This window comes from Marmota monax, unplaced genomic scaffold (assembly GCF_021218885.2).
Source record: "Marmota monax isolate L192 unplaced genomic scaffold, Marmota_monax_Labrador192_F-V1.1 WCK01_AAM20220418_F8-fsc00081, whole genome shotgun sequence".
In the NCBI taxonomy this organism is placed as follows: domain Eukaryota; kingdom Metazoa; phylum Chordata; class Mammalia; order Rodentia; family Sciuridae; genus Marmota; species Marmota monax.
The window spans coordinates 4,728,164-4,734,163 of record NW_026695234.1 but is presented as its reverse complement, the minus strand read 5'-3'; positions in this window follow the sequence as shown (position 1 = coordinate 4,734,163).

The window sequence follows — 6,000 nt, the reverse complement described above, 5'->3', positions numbered from 1 at the left end:
TATTTTGGTTAGAGCATTATAGTGAGCTTTTTAAAGTTGCATATGCAGATAGTCTATATTATTAGTAATATTCTTTCAGGAAGGTAAAGTATTTGCTCTCTTCCTGGGGTATGAAGACTGATGGAGTAGAGAACCCCTGAGCCAAACATCGTATAAAATACAAGCCCCACCCCACAGGGGCTCCCTTTCAGTACTGCTGGCAACCAAGGAAGTCAACACAAAGGAACCAGGGATGGTCTCATCCAAACCACCCCCCCCAGCCTAGCATGGGGCCTGTTAGGTAATGAGGCTGCACTGTTTGCTATGAATAGTCACTTCTGTAACCAGCAGATTCCATATTCCCTGGAAGCACAGAAAAAAGAGCAATTAGATGTGGCTGCAGAAGCTGGGGAAGGCTTCTCACAGGAGGAGACTTCAGCGCTGATTGTTTTCCAACTTTGGAAAATAGCTAAAACTTCTCCCAGAAGTGTTTTAAACCAGCACTGCTCTATGGGGATCTGCTGATGCTCCAAGGAGGCAAAAGTGAAAACTGGGGAGGTAGGGAGAAGCAGAGACTGCATGGGAAAAGAGAGACTACGAATGCTTCTTGACTTATGTTTGGATTAAGTCCAGATACATGGATCATAAGTTAAAAATATTTAAGTTGAAAATGCATTGAATGCACCTAACCAGCAGAACATCTCAGTTTAACAACACAGTACCCTGCAGAGTATCAGTTGTTTCCTCTTCTCATTCCAGGGATGATTAGGATCTGTGGTTTGCTGCAGCTGCCCAGCACTTGACAACAAAGAGAAGCTGGGTGCCATGGCAACTTCCAATGACTTGGGAGGCTGAGGCAGGAGGATCATGAATTAGAGGCCAGCCTGAAGCAACTCTGTAAGACTCTATCTCAAAAAAATAAAATAAAAAATAAAGTAAATAAAACTTAAAAAGAGTAAGACCACACTCATATAAGTTTTAATAGAATATATTGTTATAATTGTCTATTTTATTAATAATTTATTTTTAATAATATTTTGCCTAATTTATAAACTTCATCATAGATATATATGTAAAGGAAAAAATAAAACAGATCTTATAGGGCTCAGTGCTATCCACAATTTCAGGCATACTTTGCAATGTGTCCCCCCAAGATAAACTACTGAATTTGTTGGTCAGGGCCTGTGCCAGGTGTTAGGGTTAAAGTGAAATCCAAAATGGTTTCTTCCTCAAAGTTTTCAGTCTTGGTGGAAATACATGTTGAACTAACATGCTAATTATGTACAATGCACAATGGTAATAAATATTAGTAAGGTAAATATCAGATTAGTGTGAAAGAAAGTGATATAGGTAACAAGGTATCTAACTTAGATTGGAGGGCACATCAGAAAAGACCTTTCTAAAACAGTGACATTTCAATTAAGACCTGTAGAGTGAGTGGAAGTTTGCCAGGCTGAAGAACAAAAAGAAAACGTGTTCTAGTAGAGTCAGAGTCTCACTATGTTGCCTAGGCTGGCCTTGAACTCCTAAGCTCAAGCAATCCTCCTGCCTTAGCCTCCCAGGTAGCCAGGACTATAAGTGCCTGCCACTGTGCTGGACAATTCTCTGATCTACTGATAAGACTGTGGAGGACAGAACATAGAAAGCAAGGGGAGAAAGATCCAAGGCGAAGCTGGGAAAGGTGGAAAGGGACTGGATCTTGTAGTTTTTTTCTAGGTTATGATAAAAATTTGTTTGATTTTTTTTTTTTTCAGAAGCAGAGTAGAAAGTAACTGAAATAACTAACATAACCTGTTTTGTGATGCCAACAAGTTGCTCTCACAGTTAATCACTTCAAGCATGGGGAGCAAAGGTGGACGCAGGAAGTAATCCAGGGGACTGGGGCAGTGGCAGCAGAGATGGAGAGAAGCACAGCAACGCAACCAACTAGTTTTTTTCTAGTCCCTGGGTTGACTGCATGCAGAAGGAGACCACAAGAATGACTCTGAGGTTGTCGGCTCGAGCACCTGCATGGTGGTGGGGACAGGGAGCCTGTGGGAGCAGCAGGTTTGAGCAGTTCTGTGGCTGGAATCTGTGAGACATCAGGGTGGTTACGTCAGGTAGATAGTTGTTATAGGGCAGAGTTCAGAGGAGAATTCTGAGCTGAAAATGTAAATACAATCAGCCTTCAGGATCCCTGGGGCACTGGTTCTGGGGACTGCATGCAGAGACCAAAATCTGGAGAATCTCAAGTCCCTTATATGACATGGCCTATTTACATGTAACCTACCCAATCCTTCTAGATACTTTAAATCATCTCTAGATTATTTGTAAGACCTAATATAATGTAAATGCTATGTAAATAGTTGTACTGTATTGTTAGGGAATGACAACAAAAATGTCTGTACAAGTTCAGGAACATACAATTTTTTTCTGAATATATATATATGTATTTATTTATTTATTGTTGCTGGGGATTGAACCCAGGGTGTCATGCATGCTCAGTGTGAACTGTACCACTGAGCTATAGCCCTAGCACCCTGAATATTTTTGATCTGCCATTGGTCAAATTCACAGATTCATGGATACAGAGAGCTGACTATACAATTTTAATGACAGTCATTGGCATATAGACAGTATTTAATATCGTGCTCTATACTGATATAGAAAAATATCCAAAATATATTTTAAGGGATAGCAGAATAGTGTGTTCAAATGTGATAGAAATTATGTTCAAAGATATAAAAATGTTGTCTAAGCATAGACCAGGTCTTGAAAAATACAGACATGAAACAGCAGTAGCCATCTTTGAGGACTGGGTGGGAAAGAGAAATAAGGGACCATCACTTTTATGTAGAGTCTCTGTACAGTTTGGTTTTTTTTTCATAACAAATTATTTTAATGGGCTGGGGTTGTAGCTCAGTGGTACAGTGGAATCAATAAATCACTTCCGGGACCACGGTATAAATCATTGGTCAAGTACTTGCCTAGCATGTGTGAGGGCCTGGGTTCAATCCCCAGCATAATAATAATAATAATAATATAGCAACAACAACAACACAACTCTGGAAAGCTGTACAAAAAGGGATAACATGTTATTCTTTAGTAAATTTTGATTGAGATTACCATGTACCAGAAAAAGCCACTAGGTTCACGAAATTACTCATTCTAGTTCAGGGGCTTATAGAAAAGAAAGATTTAATGAGGCAGCACTGGAAAGAAGTAAATTCCAGGCAGAGGGCACTGAGGACCGGGATGCTAAAGAGCATAGAAGCAATAGAACTTGGAATGCTTCCGGGAAGAGAGGTATTGGAGGTCAGAGAAAGAGAAGAGGAGAGCCAAGGAAGTTGGGAACCCTGTGGTAGGAGCCTTTGAATGACATGCTGAGGAATGCTGAGGAGGTTTAGGTTTGTCCTGAAGGCAATCGAGAGGTATAAAACTAATCATGAGTGTAATTTGGAGGACTTTCTTAAGCCTGGAGTGTGGTAGGTAAGTGGAGCTGGAATCAACCAGACACTTCGAAACGAGTTAGGATGAGTTTACATAAATCTCAGCAAAAAAGGAAGGGAAATGAAACGAAGTATGCTCTCAGTATTAACAAAATGGAAGATAGGTCAGGTGCAGTGGCACACCTGTAATACCAGTGACCTGGGAATCGAGGCAGGAGGATCACAATTTCAATGCCAGCCTTAGCAACTTAGCAAAACCCTGTTTCAAATACCAGTTGATTAAAAAAAAAAAAAAAAAAAGGGAGGGGAGACTAGAGATATAGCTCTCAGTGGTAAAGCACTCCTGGGTTCAATCCCCAATTCTGGGGGGAAAAAGAGAGGCTTTAAACTTTGGGGTTATAAGGGATTAAACTCAGGGTCACTTAACCACTGAGCCACATCCCCAGCCTTTTATTTAGAGACAGGGTCTCACTGGGTTGTTTAGGATTTAGGACCTTGCTTAGTTGCTGAGGCTGGCTTTGAACTCACGATCCTACTGTCTCAGCCTCCTGAGTCACTGAGATTGCAGGCATGCAACACAGTGTCCAATTAGGCTTTAAACATTTCAGAAATCCAATGAATATGAGCTTGGATGTGGGGGTTGAGAAAAAGTGTGTGTCTAGGATAACTCACCCCAAACCTCCAGGCTTTAGCTTGGTGGTATCATTCACTGGGAGGATTAACTAGAGAATGACATGAAGAGGATGGTGTTAAGTTCCATTTCACACAGGCCAAATTCAAATGGCAGCTGCACACTTAGTGGTGGAGAACTTTAAGGACTTTTTTATAAGCCAAATTTCAGGGGGCTAGTAGTCAAAGCAGATTTTGTAGATTACTCTGAGCAGCTCTGCTGTGCAGAGGAACAAATCTAGAACCTCATGAATGTTAGACAAGTGTTGTACCACTGAGCTACACTCATAGCCTGAGCAGTTTTGGAACAAATGATGGAAACATATGCCTGAGTTGATGGAGGGTTGAGGTTTGACAGAATGAGAGGTCTTGGAAGGGTAAGTAAAAAGTTGCCTTGAGCCAGGTGCAGTAACTCATGTTTATAATCCAGTGACTCAGGAGGATCATAACTTTGAGGCCAGGTACTGCAACTTAGGGAAGCCCACAGCATTTTAGTGAGAACTCTGTCTCAAAATAAAAAATAAAAAGGACTGGAGATGTAGCAGTGGTAGATGTAGCAGTGTTAGAGTGCCCCTGAGTTCAATCCCCATTACCTGCCTCCCAAAAAAAGAAAACACAAAAAAATTGTCTTGAAAGTGGCATTAAAGTGTCCCTGGGGCCTGGGGCAGTGGTGTACACCTGTAATCCTGGTGGCTTGGGAGGCTGATGCAGGAGGATCACACGTTCAGAGCCAGCCTCAGAAACTTAGCAAGGCTCTAAGCAACTTAGCAAGACACTATCCCAAAATTTTAAAAAATTTAAAAAATAAAAATAAAAGGGCTGGGGATGTGACTTAGTGGTTAAGAGCCCTGGGTTCAATCCCTGGTACTAAAAGCAAAAACAAATCCTTGGGATACAGTGGATAAAGTAAAGACAAGAGGACCTAAGAGCTAGTCCAGTGCTTCTCAAACTTGAGCAGACATCAGAATCCCCTGAAGGGCTGGGCTTACACCCCCCAGATTCTGATTCTGTAAGTACTGTGTGTGGGGGGGAAGAACCTGCATTGCTAAAAAGCTGTGGGCCTGGGGGACACACTTTGAAAATCACCACCTAGAATAAAGCACCTGGCAGCAGGTAGATGTTAAATAATTTTCTGAATGAAAGGATGAGGAGTCTTCTTCAGGAATGGAGATCTCCCTATAGTTAAAGTCCAGGATGAAGATAAGTCCACATGAGAGGATAGAAGGTGTAATCGGAATAGAACTTCAGAGTTTGGATTCAGAGAAGGAGCAATTTTGGTGGACAAGATTCAGGATTGAACCTGCCAAAGGAATGATGGGAGCTCAAAAATCTTGTTACAGAGGTCACCAAAACGAATCAGCAGAAGGACTCATGCTTTCCAGGTTCAAGGCCTGGTTTCAATCCCCAGCACCAAAAGGAAAACGAAACAAAACAAACAAAAAAGAATCACATCTGGCAGAAACTGCAGTTTAGAGGGCAGCTCCAACAAGGAGGCAAGATCCACAGGGGACCCTGGCTATTTTCTGGGCCTGACTTCTATAGAATTGACCGTGTGCAGCCCCACAGGCATGGCTGTCCATCCAGGTTAGTGCACCAGTACCAATAACAAAATCTAAGAGAAATCTGGGACACTGGGCCAGCTCTGGCTCTTTATCCTATAAGTAAGGTCTGGGCTAATTTCCCAGGCTTTGTCAGGGAGCTCTAGAATGGAGATTTCAGGATTGTGGAAGGACAATTCACCTTATGGTCTAAGTTTTAGGGAAGCAGTGCAACAGGGGTTCGCTTGATGCTTTGACTACATCCCTTGTGGCTTTGAAACTTAACGTGTTTTTTTCTTTTTCCAAATCATCTTTTCCTAAGCTTCTCCTCCCTGATATTCTTTTCCCCAAATTTCTCCTCTCTGATCTTCTCCTTCCAGATCTCT